Source organism: Eschrichtius robustus, chromosome 15 (genome assembly GCF_028021215.1).
Source record: "Eschrichtius robustus isolate mEscRob2 chromosome 15, mEscRob2.pri, whole genome shotgun sequence".
Classification (NCBI taxonomy): Eukaryota; Metazoa; Chordata; class Mammalia; order Artiodactyla; family Eschrichtiidae; genus Eschrichtius; species Eschrichtius robustus.
The window spans coordinates 52,808,320-52,832,109 of NC_090838.1; the positions used below are offsets into that span (position 1 = coordinate 52,808,320).

General features: G+C 41.6%; 1 long non-coding RNA gene across 1 annotated transcript in view; it reads right to left on the minus strand.

Annotated features, from left to right (window-relative positions):
• Positions 1-514: 514 nt before the first annotated feature.
• LOC137778154 (uncharacterized) overlaps positions 515-23,790 on the minus strand; it is a 53,479-nt gene continuing 30,203 nt past the window's right edge. Inside the window, exon 3 of the long non-coding RNA XR_011076751.1 lies at positions 515-605. This is a non-coding gene — a long non-coding RNA (uncharacterized lncRNA). The remainder of the gene's footprint in view (positions 606-23,790) is intronic.

Consider the following 23,790-nt stretch of genomic DNA (forward strand, 5'->3'; position numbering starts at 1 on the left):
TAATGCCCAGTACTTGGGACATATTTTTGTTAGACAATTTTGATATCACATACTTCAAATGTCTTTTCCAATTTTGCATTTGCTTGGTTGATTTCCACAAGAGACTTGCATGTCTCTTACACATGGTAGCATCCTGGTTGATATTTCTATATGTATCTTAAGTTTGGGAAGGTCACCTGAATAAACAATTCTAGTCTGTGGTGTCACCAGTCTTTCAGTGTGTATGCTAATAACATACATGTGTCATCTCCATCCCTTTTTCCTCAGAAACTGTCAGGTGTGAAATCATCATAGTGCTCTTTCTTGGATGAGTTTTATCATAAAAACATCACATTCATCCTGCATGATTTTTAAAAATTAACTTTACTGGGTTATGATTTAGATAAAATTCACCCATTTAAACTGTACATCTTGATGCACTTAGATAAATGTATACACATGCATTCTGCATGGTTTTTAATTTGGAGAGATGGGTGACCTGAGTTCAATCTTAAACTCGTCACTTACTAGCCATGTGACCGTGGGCAGGTTACCTTAACTTCTCAAAGCCTAGGTTCTTCTCTCTGTGAAATGCGGATAGTGGTGATCTCAGAGTTGTGAATGTTCTGTAAAATAAAGAACAGCAAGTGTCCAGCATACAGCCTGTTCTCAATTCACCTTTTACTACTAGGTAGGATTTTTAAAAACCTTCATATTTCTAAATTTCTATTTGGGGTCTTTCAAATAGACATCTATAAACTGATTTCTTCCTCACTTCTGACTGTTAACCATATTCATTTATTCTTTGTCAGAGGCAGAAGGAACACTGGAGAAACAGCCTGAACTTATATCTCGTTTGACAACTCTTAGAATTTTCAGTATGTCCTTGTCAGCATTGACAGGCATATACAATTGTGTGTACCTTTCACTCTGCAACCAACCACTGCTAAGTAATTTCTAAAGGACAAAGTTTCACTAGGAATAGGTACTCATGAAGTAAGTTTCACAACTACACATTTCCTTAGGCAAAAATTCACAGAAGCTAAAGGATGGCGTCTATAACTGTTTGAGTACAATGCTAAGCACTTGAAGCAGGTAACTGTTTTGTTTTTTTCCTTTAAACTCCTTACAAGTGTGAAAGCAACGTTCTTCAGTGTCTGAGAACATAGGCAAACAACTGTATGTGCTAAACCATCTGACTTCATTTGAATCACAAGGGTTCACACCAGCCAATGAATAACTTGCCCTGACTACAATCTGCTATCAGAGAACTACAGAAGGCAGTGACTAAGTCATTCTTGATTATGTCGTTGATATATATTCGTTGGATCTATCTTTCAGATAGATACCCCACTATCTTTCAGATACCTGATGGGAACTCTGAAAACACCAACACCCCATTTTCCTGCTTCATGCCTGCATTTCTCTAAATATTGCCATCTGCACTTCGTTTGCAAACATTAGGTCAGGTGTCTCCTGTAATTAACAGGCATCCTGTGAACTGTAATTAATTAGAAGGCAGTTTGAAATTAGTGATACTTTGATGGTGATTCTAGCCATTTGTATTTTTTTAACTGACAATGAATTGGCCGCCCCAAATTTTACTGCTCTCATGTCCCTGCTCCCTGATTTTTCTTTGGCCAGGCACTTCGTAACTCGGCTGCATTCCTTAGCTTTCAACAGTCTACCTACTCCCCGTCCTATCACTTACACTTGGGGGACGTAGGGCTGGTGAGCCAGGAGAAAGAAATTCCCAAACGGATCTTCAGGATCTACCCTCCCCAAAAGGTTCTCACTGCAGAGATGCGCCTGGAAGGAGACTCAACCCCAAGGTTGTCGGCCGTCGCCGCCGGATCCTCAGGCCTGGCCAAGGCCCTAATAAGAAAGCACCCTGGCTTCGCTTCGGCCCAGTCTCTGCCAGAACTTCTGCATCAGGCGACCCAAGGCAGCGCGGAGAAGGCGGAGAGACCAGAAAGAGGAGGAGGTGGAGCAGGAGAGGAAAAGGAAACTCCCTCTTCGAGGCTGGCCAGGCCTAGCGGAGCCTCAGGGGCTTGGGGCCCCAGGGGGCGTGGCCTTAGGGACCAAAACGGAAGGCGGGGCCTCGTGGGGGCGGAGACTCATGGGGCGAGCCCAAGCGAGGCGGGGCGGGGCAGCTAGAGCCTCCACCAAGTGGGCGGTCGGGCTGCACTAGTCCGCACGCGGTGGGAAAGGAGATCCCCCGCCCTTTCCCCAGAGGAGAAGGCAAACTCTTCAGAGGGTCGCCAGCCCGTGATCTCGCGGCTCTTCCCATCCTCTCACACAGTCTGCGTGACCAGCGCGGGTCGCCAGCCGGCGAGGGGGCAATCAGAGCAGATTCTGTTTTCATTTTCACTTTCCCGCCCTGGCCGCAGACTTGGAGGGGAGGAAGTGGCCGGGGCCAGCTCCAGCGTCACCACCCTCGCACCCACGCTGGAGGGCACAGGGGCACTATTGTGGGAGTTAGGTGGTCTGCAGGGCTGCATCATCCAAAACATTACCGGCGCCCCCGAGATTCCCACCATAGATGCAATCCAGGATAAAATGCAAATGTACTGGGGTCATGATAAGTAACCGAAGTATTTCTGGCCCACAACTATCTAAAACTATTCTATTGATTAAGGGGTTAACTGCTTTTTCTTCTCTCTTTTAAGTAGAAAACGTGACCCTTAGAAATACATACCAGATGTGGCGGCCTAGCTAGTCTGAGAGCAACCGAACATGGAGCACCTCAGGGGAAGCAAAGAGAAGATTCTCCCTCTCTCCTAGTTGTTAATATGTTACATAGCTCCACTCTCAGCTCCTCCTTGTAAATGATTCGTGTTTTCAGAAACTTTTTTCCAGTTTTGTGATAACTTCTTAACTGAATTCCTCCACTTTTAGTTCTACTTAAATCTTTTTTTTTTGGCTGCATTGGGTCTTCGTTGCTGCTCGCGGGCTTCGCATTGCGATGGCTTCTCTTGTGCAGCACGGGCTCTAGGTGCATGGGCTTCAGTAGTTGCAGCACGAGGGCTCCGTAGTTGTGGCACGTGGGCTCTAGGGCGCAGGCTCAGTAGTTGTGGCACATGGGCTTAGTTGCTCCACGGCATGTGGGATCTTCCCTGACCAGGGATCAAGCCCGTGTCCCCTGTATTGGCAGGTGGATTCTCAACCACTGCGCCACCAGGGAAGTCCCAGTTCTACTTAAGTCTGCATTGTGTCATTTACCCCAATGCTAGACCAAAGAGTTCAAAGACAGAAAGAAAGTAAGCCTTTTACGAAAAGGAAAAACTATAACGATTGCCTATGCAAAGCATACTTCAGATTCCATAACTGAAAAATATGTGTGGTTTAACCAACCAAATTCTGTGCTGGACCCTGGGGAAAGTCATATATAACACAGATACTCTAATAGGGAAGATGGCTGAATAGAAAAACTATAATTCAGTGTTATACACTTAATAAAAGCATATACTAGATACAAAAGTAGCATAATTGAAGAAGTGACATTCTATGGGACATACAGGGATGAGTGCATAAAATGTTTCACCCAGTAATGATACCCATCTGAGCATAAGCAGGAGTGTTTAAAAAAAAAAAAAAAGCTCATGAGGTAAATATTAATAAATGACTACAAAATGCTGATTGACAATGCAGAGAAGTGAAATATAAAGAGGTGCAGAATTCTATTAATTTTAAGTTGTCAATAAAGAAATTAGTTGGAAAGTGGGGTGAAGGGGTAGAGAACTCCTTTTACTCAAATCTTAAATGTTACAGAAATAACAGTCCTCCATAATTCCCATTCCAGGAAAGACCAGTGTTGTTGTACTGGTGTATATTCCTCCAGGTTATGTATTCACAACCGACACTGTATTCTATAGAAATGGCATCTCTAGAACCTGGAGGTGGTATAGGAGAGTGGTTAGTGTGCTGGCTTTGGCAGTCTGGTGTCATCTGGGCTGGAACGCAGCATCCATCACTTCCCAGTTCTGTCACCTTGGGAAGTTATTTCTCTTCCCCTCCGTTTCCCCCTCTGCAAAACAGGGCTAAAACTGTACCAATGATCAGTTGAGATTTTAAATGTCAGAGCGGACTTCTTGTGTACGGGAAGGAACCCATAAAGTTGCTTGTGTTTTAAATGATATTTATTAGGGTTGTAAAATTTAAGTCTAGTCGTTATTAAGTATTTAAACACAAATCAAATTCATTTATAAATCTGTCAATTTCATGTTAAAACACTTTCACTTGTTCTTTGATTAATGCCAGTGAGCATATTAATTTGATGTATTAAACTTCCCATTTATAAATGGGATAGAATTTTTTTAAGCATTACATATTAAAGTCACAAAAGCATACAAATCTAACAAATCACTTTCTCTTGCACATTTAGACACTGTTTATAAACCTCATTTATTAAATTCCCTTAAATATGTCAAATTCACACATTGCTGTATCTGATTGTCCCAGGTACTTCACGCTTCTAACAAGTCAGATTTACACTCTGTAAATCATCTTGGGCCATTCTCTGCCAAGTCCTGAGCACTTATCAGAGTACCCCTGTAAGAGTCTTCCTGAGCACTGAGGGGACATTGGTCAGGAGCATGTACTCCCAGCCAGATTGCTCTGCTACTAACCGGCTGCCTGATCTTGGTTCAGCCACATAACTCTTTGTGCCTCTGTTTTACCCTCTGAAAGTGGGAGTAGCAATAATACCAAACTCATATAGAGTTGTTATGAGGTTTACCTGAGTTAGTCCATGCAATGCACTTAAAACAGTCCTGGTAAGTAATAAGCACTTAACAAATGTGTTATTGTAAATATAGTAAATCAGATTCTCTTAGGCATCTATGCAGCATAAAAATCAAACCTATAGTTCACTTAAGCGTTTAAATATTCACTATATCCCTAATTGGTCAAATCCTAAGTATTTCAATGAAAAATCAGTTTAAAATGTCAGATCTTTATCCAGCCTGTGAGATTCTCTCAAACATTTCAAATATCTTAAATACAAAGAACACATACACAAACAGCACAGTGAGTTAAAAATTTGTTACTACATCTTGTAAATATAAGATGTCATTAGAACTATATCATCGTGTATATTATTTGGGATTGCAGTCATTATCCAATGACACTCCAATGGACGGGAACAGATTTATTTTGGGACTGTTAATCTGATGTCATGTATTCAGGGTTGTCAGTCAAAGACAAGATTGGGGTTATGAATTCAGGATTATGGGTCAAAGGTTCCAGATGGGGGTAGGGAGGGTGGAGGAGGAAAGGATGCACCTTCTGGGGATTCCACCTGGTCTGCCAGTTAACAAGCTGAGCCCATTGTAATAGCCGGGAGCTGCCTGCCATGTAGTAGTAACTCAAAGCATTTCAGGTGGGATTTATTTTCACAACCTAAGGCATCACCTATCCCTTAGGAATCTTACAAGCTTTACCTTTGCCTAATTTTTATAGTAACTACCTTCAAATTTTCCCTGCTTGGTTTGAGAGGATGGAATTCTGCACCTTACCACAGGATAGTTCAGCTAATCTCTTTGCTTATTAAAGTTAAATTCTTCACCTTCTTTATATTTGCTTTCTTATCTAATAAATGGATTATTGTCATAGTCCTACATCATCCTTTCATTGTAAGCCTTCCATGAAATTTTGTAAATCCAATGTCTTGTATATAGTAAGTACTCAATTGATATTAACTATTACTATTATTATGTGGTTACTTTTTTCAGCTTTTTTTCTTTTAAACATTTTCACATTCTTTAAATATTTGATTCAAATGCAAAAGAACAACTGTCCTTCAATCAAAACTCAAACTTACACTGGCTTATGGTAAGACACTGTGTTAGCTTCCTGTTGATGTTATAACAAATTACCATGAACTCAGTGACTTAAAATAACACAAATTTGCTATCTTACAGTTCTGGAGAGAAATCTAAAATGGTCTCCTGGACCAGGATCAAAGTGTTGGCAGTGGGCTGCATTCCTTTCTGGAGACTCTTAGGCAGAATCTGCTTCCTTGCCTTTTCCAGCTTCTAGAGGCTGCCTGCATTCCTTGGCTCATGGTCTCTTCCTCAAACAAACAGGGGTCGTGTCACTCTGACCCCTGCTCTTGTCATCGTACCTCCTTCTCTGACTCTCCTGCCTCCCTCTTTTACTTTTAAGGAGGCTTGTAATTACATTGGGCCCACCTGGATGACCCAGGCTAATCTCCCCATCTCAAGATCCTTAATTTAACCATATCTGCAAAGTCCCTTTTGTCATGTAAGGGCACATATTCACAGATTTCAGGAATTATGATGTGGACATCTTTGGGCAGCCATTATTCTGACTGCCACAGAAACTATTCCTGAAATTACTGATGATCAGACCAAAGTTGGCGTTATATATCGGCAAAGGGAAGGAGAAAGGATTCTTATTTCACTGTCCTTTAAATAGACCTTGGCCAAATGTTGATAGCACATGAAGACAAACGCTTCAACTATTTGTTTCCTTAGAATTGGGAAAATTTTTAAATCTAAATGGTTCTGAATACCTTCCAGGATTTTACTCTTAGCAATATTTCATATACAGTTGACCCTTGAACAACAGGGGTTTGAACTGTGCATGTCCACTTATATGCTGATTATATTCAATAAATACTACTACAGTACTACACAATCTGAGGTTGGTTGCACCTGAAGATGCAGAACCACAGGTACCAAGGGCAGACTGTAAAGTTATACTCAGATTTTTGACTACAAGGAGAGTTGATGCCCCTAACTTCTGTGTTGTTCAAAGGTCAACTGCATATACTCTTATTTATATATAGATAACAGTCTCATCTATCCAGAACATGGCAACATGTTCCTAAGCTGCTAAAGCTTAGGAAGTACATATGCACACACACACATAAACACACACACACACACACACAAGCTGTCCTGAGTAGCCAAAATAGCTGACAAAAAAGTATTAAGACTCTTGTGTTTCACTCATAAGAAAATCTTAGTCTCAGATCCCATCACTTGCTGTATAGTTCTTTTTTTTTTAAAGAAATTCACGTTCTTTTATTTATTTATTTATTTATGGCTGTGTTGGGTCTTCGTTTCTGTGCGAGGGCCTTCTCTAGTTGTGGCAAGCGGGGACCACTCTTCATCGCGGTGCGCGGGCGTCTCACTATCGCGGCCTCTCTTGTTGCGGAGCACAGGCTCCAGACGCGCAGGCTCAGCAATTGTGGCTCACGGGCCCAGTTGCTCCGCGGCATGTGGGATCTTCCCAGACCAGGGCTTGAACCCGTGTCCCCTGCATTGGCAGGCAGATTCTCAACCACTGCGCCACCAGGGAAGCCCTGCTGTATAGTTCTAATAAGCTTGGCTATCTTGTTTTCAATCCTTGGCCAACTTGAAGTAGAAAATTAGAAGGGCAAGCAGGAAAGCTCTAGGCAGGTAAATTGACAGAACTAAGACTTGAGGACACATATCCAGTCAATAATGTGCCTTGTTTGTATGATATAGTCAAGTGAAATAAAATGATAATAGATCTGTGCATTCAAGTCAAGGAAGGAAAGTGAGAAATAAGAGGTGTTTTCAGAAGGATCTATTAATTCTCAAACCTTTGGACAATCATTACCTTTCTGGGCTTTCACTTCTTCATATAAAAAAAAGAAACACTATTTGATGTCTAGGTTCCTGTCTACTCTAGAATTTTATGATTTCAGATGACAACAATATCTTGCCACAGAGGAGACAATCAGAAGTGCTATGTATTGTGGTATGTATTAATACTATTATTTTTTATTGTATTTACTACTAATGTGTATTGTGTTTACTACTTTACCACACTTAAATACCTCAGTTGTCTGGGATAATTAAGAGTGAGGCAGGCAGGGCAATGCACTTTAGTGTCACAGTCAGAACAATAAGTAATATTTGTGAAGCTTTAATCTAACCATCAATTAACGAACAGCTACTATGTGCCAGGCATTGTGTTTGCTACTAAGTCTTCATGAGAAATTAATTTATTTGCATGTTTCCAGGAAACAGGTGGAGAGCAGCTTGGCAATAACCAAATTAAAACTTTAGGGAATCCCCTGTGGTCCAGTGGTTAGGATTCCGCGCTTTCACTGCCGAGGGCCGGGTTTGATTCCTGGTCGGGGATCTAAGATCCCACAAGCAGTGTGGTGCGGCCAAGACAAACAAACAAACAAACAAAAAAACCTTTAAAAATATGTAAATGTTTTGATCCAGAAATTCTTCCCAGAAGCTGTCCAACAGAAATTTTCATGCAAGTGCTCAAGATATCTGTTCAAAGATGCTTGCGTATGCATTGTTTGTAATAGCAAAACACTGGAAATGACCTAAATGTCCATCAATAGAATGAGGCAGACCTATATATACCAATATGAAAAGATGCCCTAGATCCAGTATAAGACGACAAAGAAATTTATGACAGTATGTTTTTCTTTTGTTGATATATATATATAAGTGTATACATAAAAATACCTGAAGGATACATAACAAACAATAAGAAGCAGGATTATGGGGATTTTTTCCTTCTGCATTTTCTATAATGTTCACTTAAAAATAATAAACACATTACATAGGAAAAACAACAAAGGTAAAACAAATGGAATAATACAAAATAAGAGGTGAGACATTAAATAATAAGTTTTAGCAATATTTTCATGAGGCATTATTGAAACTTCATTTAAAACAACATGTTTTCCAAGAATTTGGAATAGATAAGTTGTTTCACCTGCAGTTCTCTGACCCAGTAGCTAGAAGCTGTGAACTTTCACTCAGTTTACCCCTCTCTTCATCCTGGTTGGTTTCAGCTTTCAGTAAAGCTTTTCACCTGAAATTGCTCTTTAAGAGCCCTGGAGTCAGAACATGGGATAATAGTGAGTGTGTGCATGCCAATTTGTTTACCACGAGTCTCTCAGAGGAAATCATGTGCATGTCTGTTTACTTTTCCTTGGAACCTAGAAGGTCACCTCTAAAAATAATCTCGCTCAGTGTCGCAGCTTCCGTGACACAGAGGTACATGCCTCACATGCTCTCTGCAGTTAGTGCCCCATGCCAGGCCTATCCAGTTCCCCAAAGGATTCAGACCAGAGAGGAGGGGAAAGCAGATGCCAGCTAAACTGTCTAGCTATTAGATAATAATGGATAAGCTCTTTAAAAAAAAAAAAATGGTACACACCTTTTCTCATGGCTGACATTCTAACTAGTGATGTTGAACTTTTAAATGTTTATTGGCTGTTCGTATTCTTTTGTGAATTTCCAAAGGAAATATTAAGAGAATTTCTGAACCAGAGCACATGGTTACGGTTATTGGACTTTGCAAAAGACACATCTGGGTGGTTAACCAGCCTTTACCTCTTCCAGAAGGGCCCTGAAGCTCCTGTTGAATAGGGGGGCCTGAGAAACTATGCTTTACCTGGGGAACATGTTCCATTTGCCTCTGACCTCCACCCCTCTCCTTCCTGACTGAACATTCCCTTAACTCATGCTGGGCTGGGATCACATTGTAGAAGACCTTGAAAGCCAGACTATGGATTCTAAACAAGGGAGTAAGATGATGAGAGCTCTGCTTTAAGATTAATCGGCATCAGTGTAAAATAGACTTGCAAGGGAAAAGTAAGGAGAAAGATCAGTTAGAAGTCTATCGTCTAAGTCAGAAATAATGAAAGCCCGGGGCTTCCCTGGTGGCACAGTGGTTAAGAATCTGCCTGCCAATGCAGGGGACATGGGTTCGAGCCCTGGTCTGGGAAGATCCCACATGCTGCGGAGCAGCTAAGCCCCTGCAATCACAACTACTGAGCCTGCGCTCTAGAGCCCACGAGCCACAACTACTGAGCCCGTGTGCCACAGCTACTGAAGCCCGCACGCCTAGAGCCCGTGCTCCACAACAAAAGAAGCCACCGTATTGAGAAGCCCGCGCACTGCAACAAAGAGTAGCCCCCGCTCGCCACAACTAGAGAAAGCCCGCGTGCAGCAACAAAGACCCAACACAGCCAAAAATAAAATAAATAAATTTATTTTTAAAAAAAAGAAATAATGAAAGTCTGAACTAAAGTCATGTGCAGGAGAGAAAATAATAAAAAGATGGTAACTGAAGAAGTGGAATCTATGGAATTTTATGGCTGATTGGATCCAGTGTGCAAAGGAGTTCCATGTTTTCTAGAAGGTTTCAAGACTTGGCTAGGAAATTGGTGGTGCCATTATGGAGGAGATGTCCCACACTGGGCTCTGAACTCATCGTCTCACGCCAACAACTGTTTTGTCATCTATCTTCAATTGCTCACTTTCACTCAAGCCTACTCAAGAGTCTCCTTTATTTAAAAAAATGAAACAAAACAAGCCTTTCCCCTTGAAAGGTGGAGGGAAGAGTAGGCTACTGACATCCTCATCTTAAATGTAGGGAGCCAAGAGACACTATCTATGATTAATGGAACGATAAATAGAGCATAAGTAGGTTGTGAAGGTGGCCAGCAGAGAAACTGAGAACGGTGATACAACCACTTTGGATGACAGAGGTATAGGAGAATTAAATTCTCATTCAACATATCAGGAAGTTAATAATGTCTAAGGTGAATCAAGAAATAGTCATATTACGAGGTTAATTAGCAATATGGAGGTTACCACAACACAGAAGTAGTTCAAAGTGGTTGCCTCTGGGTCGGGGACGGTGACTCGGAGAGTTGTTGCTTTTTAGAACCAACTGCATGTAGTTCTTTGATGTGGTTTTTGAAGCTTTTTTCAATATAGTAAAGAGAGAGGTCTTTAAAAAATTCTCCCTAAACTCGCATTTTCTTATAGCTACTACTGGCTCTCTTATTCCTTAAAATATATTCCTTAATATATAATAATAACAGCCAACATTTATTGAATTATTGTTATGTGCCATGGACTGTGCTAACTGCTTTATTTTCATCACCTCATTTAATCTTCACAGTGAACTTATTGCAACTAGACATCTTGAAATAGTTGTCTATGCTCACCACCCGCATTTGCTTACCATCTAATCTCTCTTCAACCCACTCCAGACTGGCTTTTGCCACCCAAACTCAGCTGAGACTGCTCTCAGTAAGAGCACCCATAATTTCCCTATTGCTGAAACTGGTTACACTTTCAGCGTCTTAAACTCCACTCCTTCCCTCCCTTTCTTCCGCAAGATCACACTGTTTGGTTTTCCTCCTGTTTCCAATGTTTTTGGCTTCTTCTCAGCCTCCCTTAAGGTAACTTCTTCTTCTCCTCAGCTCCTAAATGTGGGTATGCCTCACAGTTCCTTCTTCAGCCTGCTCTTCCTCTCACTTTATATCCCTTTGGAGGATTCAGACTCCTATTGCTTAAGTTACCACTGATGAAACTCAAACCTCCATCTCTAGCCCAACAGTTCTTTCTCCTGAACCCCAAAGGCTGTGATAGGTGCTCCTTCTGTGCATTCCCATAGGGCCCTATCATAGCACTTACCACACCACCATATTTACCTGTATCTTCTGTTTCTCTCACTAAAATTGCAAACCTTTAAGGGGTAGATGGTAGATTATTCATCCTGGCTGAGAGCATCAACCCACTGAATGAATTATGGGAGGTGGTCCTATGCGTTAGAAAGAACATGGAGTCTGGATCCAGACAGACCTAGATTTTGGTCTCTTCCCCGTGGCTTCTTCAGCTATAAAATGCAGATCACAGTTCCTTCCTCACAGAGCCATTGTGAAGATTAAATGAGGTGCTAGCACAGTATGTGGCACTTGGGAGCTTGGGGTCAGTGTGTGTTCCCTTACCGAACTCAGAGCAACCTGGGAACCTGGTTTGAAGGGAACAGGATGAATTCAGAGGTAGGTCACGCAGGAGGAGAGGCCAGTGGGGAGCAGTGAGTTTGGGCCCAAAGCTGAAGTGGGAGCTTGAGGTACAGGTTTAGGAGTCATCAGTTTAGGGGCACTGTGCTGAGGCCTAGGAGTACGCAAATGAGACCGTGCCTTGGGGGAGGTTCAGGCCTAGGGTTGCCTTTGCAGAAGAAGGTGGAAGGGGACTTTCCTGGTGGCGCAGTGGTTAAGAATCCGCCTGCCAATGCAGGGGACACAGGTTCAATCCCTGGTCCAGGAAGATCCACATGCTGCGGAGCAACTAAGCCCGTGTGCCACAACTACTGAGCCTGTGCTCTAGAGTCCGTGAGCCACAACTACCGAGCCCGCGCACGTAGAGCCCGTGTTCTGCAACAAGAGAAGCCACCACAATGAGAAGCCTGCACACCACAGCGAAGAGTAGCCTCCGCTCGCCACAACTAGAGAAAGCCTGCGCACAGCAACGAAGACCCAATGCATCCAAAAATAAATAAATAAATAAAATAAAAATTTATAAACAAAAAAAAAAGGAGGAAGAATGGTCTGAGGGATGTTAGCAGATAACCAGGATGATGAGAGAGAAGCAACAGTGTCACACACTGCAGAGAGGCTGAGGAGAAAGTGTCCCTGGGCTTGGGCTTAAAGAGGTCATTGATGTCCTTGGGAAGAGTGTTGATGGCTGTTTTGTGTGGTTAATCATTTGTTCTAGTTCAGAGCAGAATGAGGGGGGCCATGTGGGACTTGGAGTTCCAGAGCAAAAGCCATCTGAACTGATAAGCTGGGAAGGAAGAGCTGAAGAAAACAGTAGCAGTAAAAACTGTTCGTAAATTAGCCACAAGGCTGAGTTGGGACACATGTCAGTGCCCAGATGCCAGGGCTCTTCCCCACCTCTCTCTCCCACCCCCATTAACTCCTGCCCCACTTAAGAATACCCAGGAATGGGCTTCCCTGGTGGCGCAGTGGTTGAGAATCTGCCTGCTAATGCAGGGGACATGGGTTCGAGCCCTGGTCTGGGAAGATCCCACATGCCGCGGAGCAACTGGGCCCGTGAGCCACAACTACTGAGCTTGCGCGTCTGGAGCCTGTGCTCCGCAACAAGAGAGGCCACGATAGTGAGAGGGCTGCGCACCGCGACGAAGAGTGGCCCCCGCTTGCCGCAACTAGAGGAAGCCCTCGCACAGAAACGAAGACCCAACACAACCAAAAAAATAAATAAATAAATAAATAAATAATAATTAAAAAAAAGAATACCCAGGAATAACCACTCCTGGTGGCGGGAAGTTGTGGAAACACATACAAAAGCGTATACAGAGGTTTTTGTTTAAGAGCTACCATTTATTCTTTTCTATGTGGCAGACATTGTGTTAAATGTCTTGTGCACATTACCTCACTTACTCAACAATCCTTTAAAATATCGTCAATTAATTAATGTGAAAACTAAGTCTCAAAGAAGTTAATTAAGCTGTTGGAAGTCAACTGGTAAGTGATGAACTGAGATGAAAACTGGATCTCTGACTCCAGAGCCCTTGCTCTTTACTAGCCTGCTGGGTGTGGATGGAGGGTGGGGCAGCATGGGAGAGGGGACCTGGAGAAATCAGTCTGGGAGTCAATGGAGAGGCGTGGCGAGGCTTCTGGAATCTGTTAAGGAATCTGTTTTATAGATGTAACCCACTTCCCTGACACTGCCAACCAAGTAGTGAGTGAAGTTTACTGTACACCAAAGGCTACGTCTAGAGCTGCATAGTCCCGTAACATTTCTGCACTCATAGAATGTTCTCTATCTGTGTTGTTGAATACAGTAGCCATTAGCCACATGTGGCGACTGAGCACTTGAAATGTGGCTACTGTGACCAAGGAACTGAACTTTTAATTTTATTTAATTTTAATTAGTTTATTTTAAAATTTATTTAAATTTTTTTTTATTTATTTATTTATTTATTTATTTATTTATTTATTTATTTATTTTATATTTTTTGGCCGCACTCCATGGCATGCGGGATCTTAGTTCCCTGACCAAGGATGGACCCTGCACCCCCTGCAGTGCAAGCACAGCATCTTAACCACTGGACCGCCAGGGAAGTCCCTAATTTTAATTAGTTTAAATTTAAATTTTAAAACATCTGATTCAGTTACTGGAAATTTTTAAGTATATTTTGAACAATAATATATAAAACTACTTTTTCAATTAAAAAATTTGTGAACTCTAAATACAGTTAGCATTCAAACTGATATTTGTTGTACATGTAATATATACTAGATTTCAAAGACTTATATGAAAGAAATGAATATAAAATAGGTCATTAATAATTTTAATTCACTACATGTTGAAATAATATTTTTGATATGTTGATTTAAATACATTATTAAAATTAATTTCACCTGGTTGTAGAAAAAAATTTTAATGTGGCTACTAGAAAAATGTTAATTGAATGTGTGGTGTGCATTATATTTCTGTTGGACAGCTTGGATCTGAAGGTAGGGTCCTGGTACTAACAGAAGTTTCAGTCAAGTGGTGGGGTTGTAAGGCCTTTCCCCAATTTTTACTACTCTAGTTGTCTCCATTCGTCCTTTCTCTCCATCCTTCTTACTCCTCACACCCTTGAGGTAGGGAAGGGATTAGGTACCTAATCATACCTCTACAGAGTATTTAATTTTAAAAGACAGCAGAGATCATGTGGATGCCTTACATAAAGGAATGGCTCACTGTCAATTGGATTTCAGGCCTCAGTGAGGGGGTATTTGGCCTTGTAGAAGTCTCTGTTGATGGGTGCTGGTGGCATCCTTCTTGGACTTCAAAGATTGTCCTGATTTACATGTTCTGACCATGTAAGTATTCATACTTGTCAAACCTCGGGAATCCCAATTTAAAATTCCAAAATGTGTATCCATAGGAAATTATCTGTTCTGCTTATTTGTAATACCACTTTCTCTATTATTAAAAATTGGCCTTTCTGAGGCATTGAAGGACACCTGTACCTGCAAACCTGTCTTGCTGAAGCCCCAAATCAGAGCTGGCATCACTGGGTGAGAGACTAAAATGCTGAAGATTGATTGTACATCTCCAAAGTTGGCTCTTTGGAGCCTCTATTAAAAGGACATGTAGTAGAAACTCTTATTTATTTTTGATTTTAAAATAAAGTAGCCTTGGGGAAAACAATAGAGAGAGGGCATTTGGGTGGACTCATATTATTGCGGAGAGGACTAAATGAATTCATATATGTAAGGTGCTTGGACCAGTGTCTGGAATATAATAAACCCTCAACTCAATCAGTGTTAACTATTAATATAAAATAAGCATAGGATACTTTAAGTGTGTGCTAGAACTTATGTGGTCACATGTGATCAACATCTGATTCCAATTAATTATTTATTGGAAGCACACTAGACTATCTTACCCAATAGAAAGAAAAGTTAGAACAGTCAGACCCCAGGGAGCTGGGTACAGCTGGACCTCAAGAACTTTGAACGCTGCAGGCACTCTCTGTCTCTTGTCTTTGTGCTTGTGTGTGTGCTGATTTCATTCTCGCTCACTGCAGATGGGCTTCCTCCCGTGGCCAGAAACCAACAACTCCCCAAACTACCTCTTGCAACTTCGTCCACTGGAGAGAGCTTCTTCTGAGTTACAGTTTATTTTATTTTTATTTTTATTTATTTATTTTATTTATTTACTTTTGGCTGCATTGGGTCTTCGTTGCTGCGTGCAGGCTTTCTCTAGTTGCAGAGAGCGGGGGGGCTACTCTTCGTTGCGGTGCACAGGCTTCTCATTGCGGTGGCTTCTCTTGTTGCAGAGCACAGGCTCTAGGCGCGTGGGCTTCAGTAGTTGTGGTTCGCGGGCTCTAGAGTGCAGGCTCAGTAGTTGTGGCACAGGAGCTTTGTCGCTCCGCGGCATGTAGGATCTTCCCGGACCAGGGATCGAACCCTTGTCCCCTGCACTGGCAGGTGGATTCTTAACCACTGCGCCACCAGGCAAGTCACCCTGTGTTATAACTTAAAAAAAAAGAAAAAATCCAAGGGAAGGACTATGGGTGGCTTAGCTTGGGTCAGGTACCCATCCTTAGACCAGTCAACTTGGGTGGTGGGAGCCGGGACATATAAGAGCCTGATTGCTCCTGTGGGAAACCTATGATTGGAGTTCGGGTAGAGAAGTTCCCCTACATAAAGGAGCGTGTTGGGCAGACCCTTGCCATGCTCAGTCGTGGGCTGGAGACTGCCAGGGAAAAGCTCGGCCTCAGCTCAATTACTGCAGCATATCCCTACGGTGCTGCAAATTGAGACTGTCAGTTAACTGCTCCCCTTGCAGCTCATCACTAAGTTCTTTCTTGAAGGGACATTTGAACAGCACACCTATCCGCTGTTGCCATGGTTCATGCCTTGTGCCACACAGATTTACTTCTCTGCACATGTTCAGGGAGCAGCTCCTTCATGTTTCTCCATCCTGTGGCATCTGAGCTTTAGTTAACCATACCCTTCTCAGGCTGGGATTGCTGCACTTGTCCACTCAAGGTTGCAGTTCGATGATAAATTGCTAAGAGGCACCCATGTGGGTCTCTTGAGTTCCACACATAGTCCTCCTTTCTCCCATTGTATAACAGGAGCCCTGCCTCCACTTGCTGATCAGGGACAATGACCACTGCCAGTATGGTGGCTCTTCTTCCTGCCTGTTGGTCCTCAGACACAGGAATCCAAAGTGACCAGGCAGCAGCCATAGTTTGTCATTCACTGTGTTCAATGGCAAGAGTGTACTCCCTGACTAGGCCCTCCAACCCTGAAGAGTCCAGAGTTGCTGTAAGGGGAAACACAAAATCCTCCAGTGAGGTGATGGTGAGTGGAGTCACTCCTGCTTCCACTTCTTGGTTCCTAGGCACATATTTTCCTCCTACTGGGGACACAGCACCATATAGAGGGCTCTGATTCAGTGCATATACTGCATCCAGGAGCAGTGCCCGATCCTTAAGAGTCTTGCCTCTAAGATGGCATTTCAGCTATGCTTTCAGCAGGTCATTCCATCACTCTATCAGGTCAGCATCTTCTGATGCTGCAGCGAATCCCAAGATCCTGGCCCTACACCCACACCTCCTTTGTTGAGAACAGGGTCCCCTGGTCATATCCTATGTTGTGTGGGATTCTATGCCTGTGGACCAAATACTCTGTAAGCCCCTGGAAACCTGGATAGTGGCAATGGCTGCAGCTCTGAGGTTAGGAAAAGCAAATCCACATTCAAATAAATGTCCATTTATGTGAGAATGAATCTCTGTCTTCCGGGATGCAAGGGGCCCAATTATTCTACTTATTACTGGTGGGCCTCCTCAAGGAATAGAGCCATATAAGGGGCTGGGCATTGGTCTCTGACAGGTTGCATATTCAAAGGCAGTAATTGCAAGGCCAGCTTTGATATGTGGGAGTCCATGCCATTGGGCCCATACGTAGCTTCTGTCTCTGCCACCGGGGCCACTCCATTCATGTGCCTATTGTGCCAGTTCCAGTGACAAAGCTTGCACCCACAATTGTGCTGACCTGACTGTAACAAGATTGGCCTTTTTCCTCCACCTTTAGCTGGTCATACTGGATGCACCCTGTGCCATAGGTGTGAGCTGAGGGAGGAACACTATTGCTCTTATCAGGTCCAGTATGTCCCAGTCAAGTTATGTGGGGATTTAACCATAACTATCAATCTGGCAGCCAGAAGAGGAGGTGGCACAGCTCCTGAGGGGGTATCTGTTGCCTTGAGGAGTGGCCTGTGCAGTGTTGTCCTACACAGCGAGGGGTGGGCCACCTCTGTATATTCTGGGGGTTCAGGGGAGTCTGCCAAAGCACTATATTTGAGGGTATCCACTGAGATGTTCCCATCCCATGTTTCAGGGTCCCAGGTTTTCTCAACCAGGGAATAACAGACCTGCCATGTCTGAGCAGTCAACTGTTTGGGGGGCTCCTAGCTATCAGATCCTGAGTTTACTCCTGTGTTGTGCTAACTCTTCTACTTTGTAAGCTACTAAAGAGACCTTCTGGCTCTTGTATTTAGCCATAACTGTTTGTTAATTGCCCTCCATTTCCAATTATTCCTCTGTAGGATGTCAATGCAACTTTTTAATGCCCAGCCAATTCCATTATCCTTATGCCTGATCACAGGCATTTAAAAAGGCTTGCATCATCTCACCAGCCAGGGCATTCAGCACTAGGATGTCACTCTCAAGTCACTACTGGTGATATTTTTAGTAACTGGGCTACCACTTGCGGCTGAGACTATCCATGTCCACATACCACTTGGAAGGGATCCTCCTCAACAGGAGGGAGGTATGTGGTCCAGTCCTCAAACTGAGCTTGTCATTTCAGTCCACTTCCAGTACCATTTGTGTTGGTGGGTCCTCTGGGCAGCAGATATCAAGGCAGAGTTAGAAACGCAAGAGATTTATTGCTGGTAACATCTATTAAAGGACAAAAGGGAAAAGGAGCAGGAGTAGTCAGGGTAGAATTTTAGACCGTGATACAGGTCTGACACCTGGGAAAGGAGAGGGGAAAGGAAGAAGGACTGAGTAGGAAGAGCCTTAGACTGAGGTATAGCTCTGACAAAATCTTGGCCAGCCCACAGAAGGGGCCAATGTTGGGCAGAAATGTCCAGGCACTAGTAGCTATGCCATGCTTAGTCACTGGCTGAGAGCTTCCTGGGAAGAAGGTGGTCATGGTGTGTAGTAAGTAGAGGACAGAAGAGGGCTTCTGAGATTTTGGTAATGATCTGTTTCTTAGTCTGGGTTTCATGTGTGTGGTCATTTTATAAAATTTTATCAAGCTCAGTTTTGATTTGTGAACTTTTATGAACATATGCTGTATTTCTATTTTTAAAAAGTCTTAGGTTTTTCTTAGGAAACCTAAGTTTCCACCAGTGCAGGACCTGCTAAATAAATCATAGGACAGTCATACAATGGAATACAATGAAATGGTTTAAAAATAATGATGAAAACCTATATTTACTGGCACTAGAGTATGTTCATGATATAGCATTTTTAAATTTAAAGACGTGACACAAAAATATGTTCAATATGATTCCTTTTACCAAAAATGTAATAAGGCATGTTTTTACACTTAGAAGAAGGATTATGAGTATTTTCCATAAAATATTAATAGTGGTTATCTTTGGACAGTATATTAATAATTATTATTATTTTCTTTATTTTTTTAATGTAGCTTCTAAATTCTTCTAATGAAAATTTAATACTTTTCTAGTCCAAACTCTTCCCCGAAAACTATTTAAAAATAAATAAATTGGTCTATGTTTTAAAATAAGTAATCAATCTATCATTCAGTGTTCACACTGAGCATCTACAAAGAGCAGAACTTTGTGCTAGGTCTTTACAGGGATTTTTTTTAAAAAGAGCCTAAGAGGATAAACTTTGGGAGTTTATCCTCTTCTTGGAGACATGACAGACACACATAGAATTAGAGAATTAGTTTATAGTCAATAGCCAGGTTATGAGATCCTTTAGGGCTGGGAATCAAAGCTTATTCATGTATGTACACCCAGGGTCTTTTGCATTGCCTGGAATATATAAGAGTTCCATAGGTATTATTCAACCAAATGAAGAAATTAACTAATGAATAATAAATTAATTTTAAAAATGAATGTTGGATGAGTATAAGGCATTTGGGACTAGGGAGTAGTATGAGATGGCTACAGAATTGGCAATGTCATTCATAATGTTATAATCATGTTTCAGCTACAGTCTATAAGGTGATGACTCCTGCATCCTTACCTCCTGCCCATACCTCTTTCATGAGTTTCAGACAAACATTTACAACAGCAAACCTAATGTGGACACCTGGATGTTCCAAAGGCACCTGCAATGTTCAAGGTTGAACTCATTTTCCCACTAACCCTGTTCCTCCTCTCCTGCTGCTAATGCCACTCAGACCAGAATCTTAGAAGTCACCTTGGACTTCATCCTCTCCCTCAGTCTTCACATTCAGTTTGTTAATAAAATGTTGTTATTTCTATTTCTTGAAAAATTTTAGAATTTGGATTTTCCTCCCCTCTGGTTTCTTCCCTCTGGCCATTCTTCCTTACTATCCATCTTCTTTGTCATTGTTAAGTTGATTTTTCTAAAATGCAAATTTAATCATGCTTCTCTCTTCCTTAGGGTTGTCTAATAGCTCTTTGCTGCTGTAGGATAAAACCCGTATTCCTTGGTTAACCTGGCTTACAACATCTTCCACATCAGGTCCTGTCTACCTCGCATATCTCCCCACAAGGCTGGGAGATCCTGGTGGTGGGGATTATATTCTCTTCATCTTCATCATTCCAGTGCCTAACACAGTTTTAAGAATCCAATAAAGTTTTCCTAAATGAATGAATGAAGAGATAAGACCTGAAATAGGCTTTGAAGTTTAGGCTGAGTGGATAAAATATAGATAGAGGATCTAATCTGGATCCTTCAAACAATTATTGGGCTACTAAGTTGAGCTTATTGATCAAAGAGATTTCTTGTCATTAATTTTTGTATCCCCATAACCCTCCAATGCTTAGCACATAATAGGTATTCAATAAATATTGGATTAACTAATAAATAAATTGATGAATGGCATTATGTATTTAGCCAAGTGAGCATTTCTTTTGGGAAATGTAATGCTCAATTAACTACAGAGCAACTTATTTGGGGAAGAGATGAAAACTCCATTAATTCTTTGTGACAAGGCTACTATGCTGGCCACATACCTGAGCAAACAGACCAGGCCTGAAAAGCACGTTTTTTATTGACCAGAATAGGGACCTGCTGTTGGAGAGGACACCTGTCTTCCTGAGGTCAGCAACTCCAGCATTAGATTTAATAACTGTAACCAGATCTGGCTACAGGTGCTGCCAGAACAGGGATATCCCAAGGTGTTGTTACTGGATGCTAATTTTGGATAAATACCTCCTGGAGGCTTTAAGTCTTTCAAAATGAAGACTGTATGCTCTAAGAAGTCATAAATATTATTGGACTTTCCATTTTCAGTAGATAGTTAAACTCATATTTTTTATAGTTGGGACATGTAATGGACATGCTGACATTTTAATACTTATATTGAGGTTTAGAAGTCAAATATTTTACAAGGTCCTGGGAACTCGTTTGCAAAATAGTGTGTTATGAAAAGTGACCCTGGTGCAATATGATCACTCCCTTCGGAGAACCTGCAAGTAAATTTAGTTAGTTAAAGCTTCTGCCAGCATGATTCTAGCCCAGAGAATAACAAGGATATCTTCAGTTGCCAGTTGCTCTTATTTGCTGCTTCTCCTGCTGCCTAATTTGGAGAAACTCCATTTTGCTACAGGTTCAAGTCTCTGGGTTATCTTACACCTGGACTTTTTTTCTCCATCTGTTTGTTTCTCTGGAGCTTTCGAGGAAACTCAGCGGTCCATGATATAGTGGCTTTTACTCAAAGTACAACAGGGTAAGCTGGTTAAAATACCAATAGTCAAGACTTTGTAAAGCTTTTTTCTTCCCTTGACAGGAAGGGTATTAATCGACCTTATTAGTTAAGTGAAGAGATTAAAATTTAATAATAACCTTGGCTAATCTTCCATCATTAAGTTGGAATGTGGCTAAATGCTTTCTACTGTCATGCCAACATGAAATGGCTTTTCTTGCTTCCAGTTTAAATAGCTAGTAACTTCAACAAATAAAGCTTAAATCTTAAATTGAGATGGTTTCCTTTTGGCCCTTTGGGGCAGAAAATGGAGAAACAAAAAGGAAGGAGGCCAACTTATTCATCCTGGTCACCAAGAGGCTTGGAGCTTTAGGGAAAGATTTCCCCAGAGATGATTGGATGTCATTTACAGTTCTCTAAAAAATTATTAATTTTTCAAAGGCAATTTGATTTTTAATGCTTCTGCAATCTCAGTGTAGTGGTTCTTTATAGCCCTGAGCTATGTGTTTAAACACACATCAAAATGTCAGAGTGGACCTCTATACATCACCCGTTCCTGCTGTTTTAAAAATGGTTTCTTTAATTATTTTCAGACCTACAACTTCATTTGAAAACAATGTGAAATGCCTCTGAGTAGTTACGAGCAAAGCTGCTCACCTGGTACCCTCTCAACATTAGTCAGGAGCAAATGCAGCCTTGTTAGAGTTTGGTACCTATGAATATTCATGAGGGACAAGGTATCCTAGTGGTGAAAAGCACAAGCTGTGGAATCTGATAAGCTGGGTTTGAGTCCTGGGTCCACTGCTCACTAGTTATGAGACTTGTGCAAGTTACTTAAACTCTCATTGGTTAAAAGGGAACAATAATAGCCTCTACTGAGCATAACACAGTGCCTGGCACAATAGCAAGTGCTTGTAAATCTTATTAGCAAAAATAATAATAATAAACAGCAGCAGCAGAAAAACATTATACCTACAAGATTTTGCACTAAGTTCTGAGGATACAACAATGTGTAAGATACGTGTTCCATCCTTCCCAGGCTGATTGGAGAGGAAAGGATACATATACACATATGTTTATTTAGACATATATAAGAAGTTGAGATTCACAGCTATGAGTGGGTGAAGGGAAGGTTTGTTGAGGAAGAAAGACAGGAGCTTTGCCTTGGAGGAAGGGCAGGATCCAGATATGCCGACTACAAGACTGAGCGCATTCTCAGGGCTGTCACAGTTGCATAATTGACTCTTCTTGTCAATCTCCTTGAGCATCTCAGGTACCTCAAAGGCTAAGAATTCATGGGGCAGGGAGGTAGGGGGACTTAAAACGTCTTTGGCTATTTTGTTTTTTTTTTAAACTGAATGTTTTCAGTTCGGTCATTTGAAAACAAAGATTTGTTGCTAGTTTAAAAAATACTTCTTTTCCTTAAGTAAAGGAAATATTTTGTAGAATGAAGAACGGAAATAATCCTCTCCCACAACAAAATAAAAAATTATTTATGCTTTTTTTATAGTAAAAATATTATACTTGCCTACCTTTCTTTGGAGATAACATAAACAGATATGATACTTGACCCTGAGACACAATAAAAACTCTGGACTATCCAAGTTTATATACAGTTTAATAAATAATGCTTAAGGAAAAGTGCGTGGCCCAATTTAGTCCAGGGGAAATATGATAGTGACTTTGATGAGAGTGACGGCAACGAAAAGGGGGGAGAAGTGTATAGATTCAAGATCTTTACAGACAGCCTATTTTAGACATGACATATTGCAAGGAGAACAAGCTAGTAAGTAATATTTTCCAAAGGACTCTTCTCTAGAGACAATAAAGGTATTTGGTGCTCTATTATAACCAGAAACTTTATCAAAAGATAGTTAAAAAAAAAAAAATCCCAAACACTGACATGCTACTTGTAGAACTACTAGAATGTCTGCCTTGGAACCGTACTCATTCATTTATTCTTTTATTCCTTAAAAAAATTAATTTATTATGTTTCCTTCTATGTGCCATGCAGTATGTGTTAGGTACCGCATATATGGTTGTGAATAAAACAGATATGTTTCCTTCTCTCTTGGAGCTGGAAGAAGACAGACAATAAAATATCACTGTATAGTTATACATTCATCCTTTTACTCCAAGAACTAATTCTTGAGCACATATTATATGTTGGGGAATATTCTGGGTTCTGGAGATATAATGATGAGCAAAAATAGACTGATTCCTGCCTTCATGGAGCCTACATTCTGAGGGGAGGGGCAACTTAAAGAGTTACACTAAAGATGGTAAAGTTTTAACTATGTAAGAGCTATGAAGGAATATAGAATAAGGGAAATTTGACCTCACAAGGAGGAAGTGAAGAATGGATGGAGGGACTTCCCTGGTGGCACAGTAGATAGGAATCCACCTGCCAATGCAGGGAACATGGGTTTGAGCCCTGGTCCGGAAAGATCCCACATGCCGCAGAGCAGCTAAGCCCGTGCCCCACAACTACTGAGCCTGTGCTCTAGAGCCCGCGTGCCACAACTACTGAGCCCGTGCTCTGCAACAAGAGAAGCCCACGCACCTAGAGTCCGTGAACCACAACA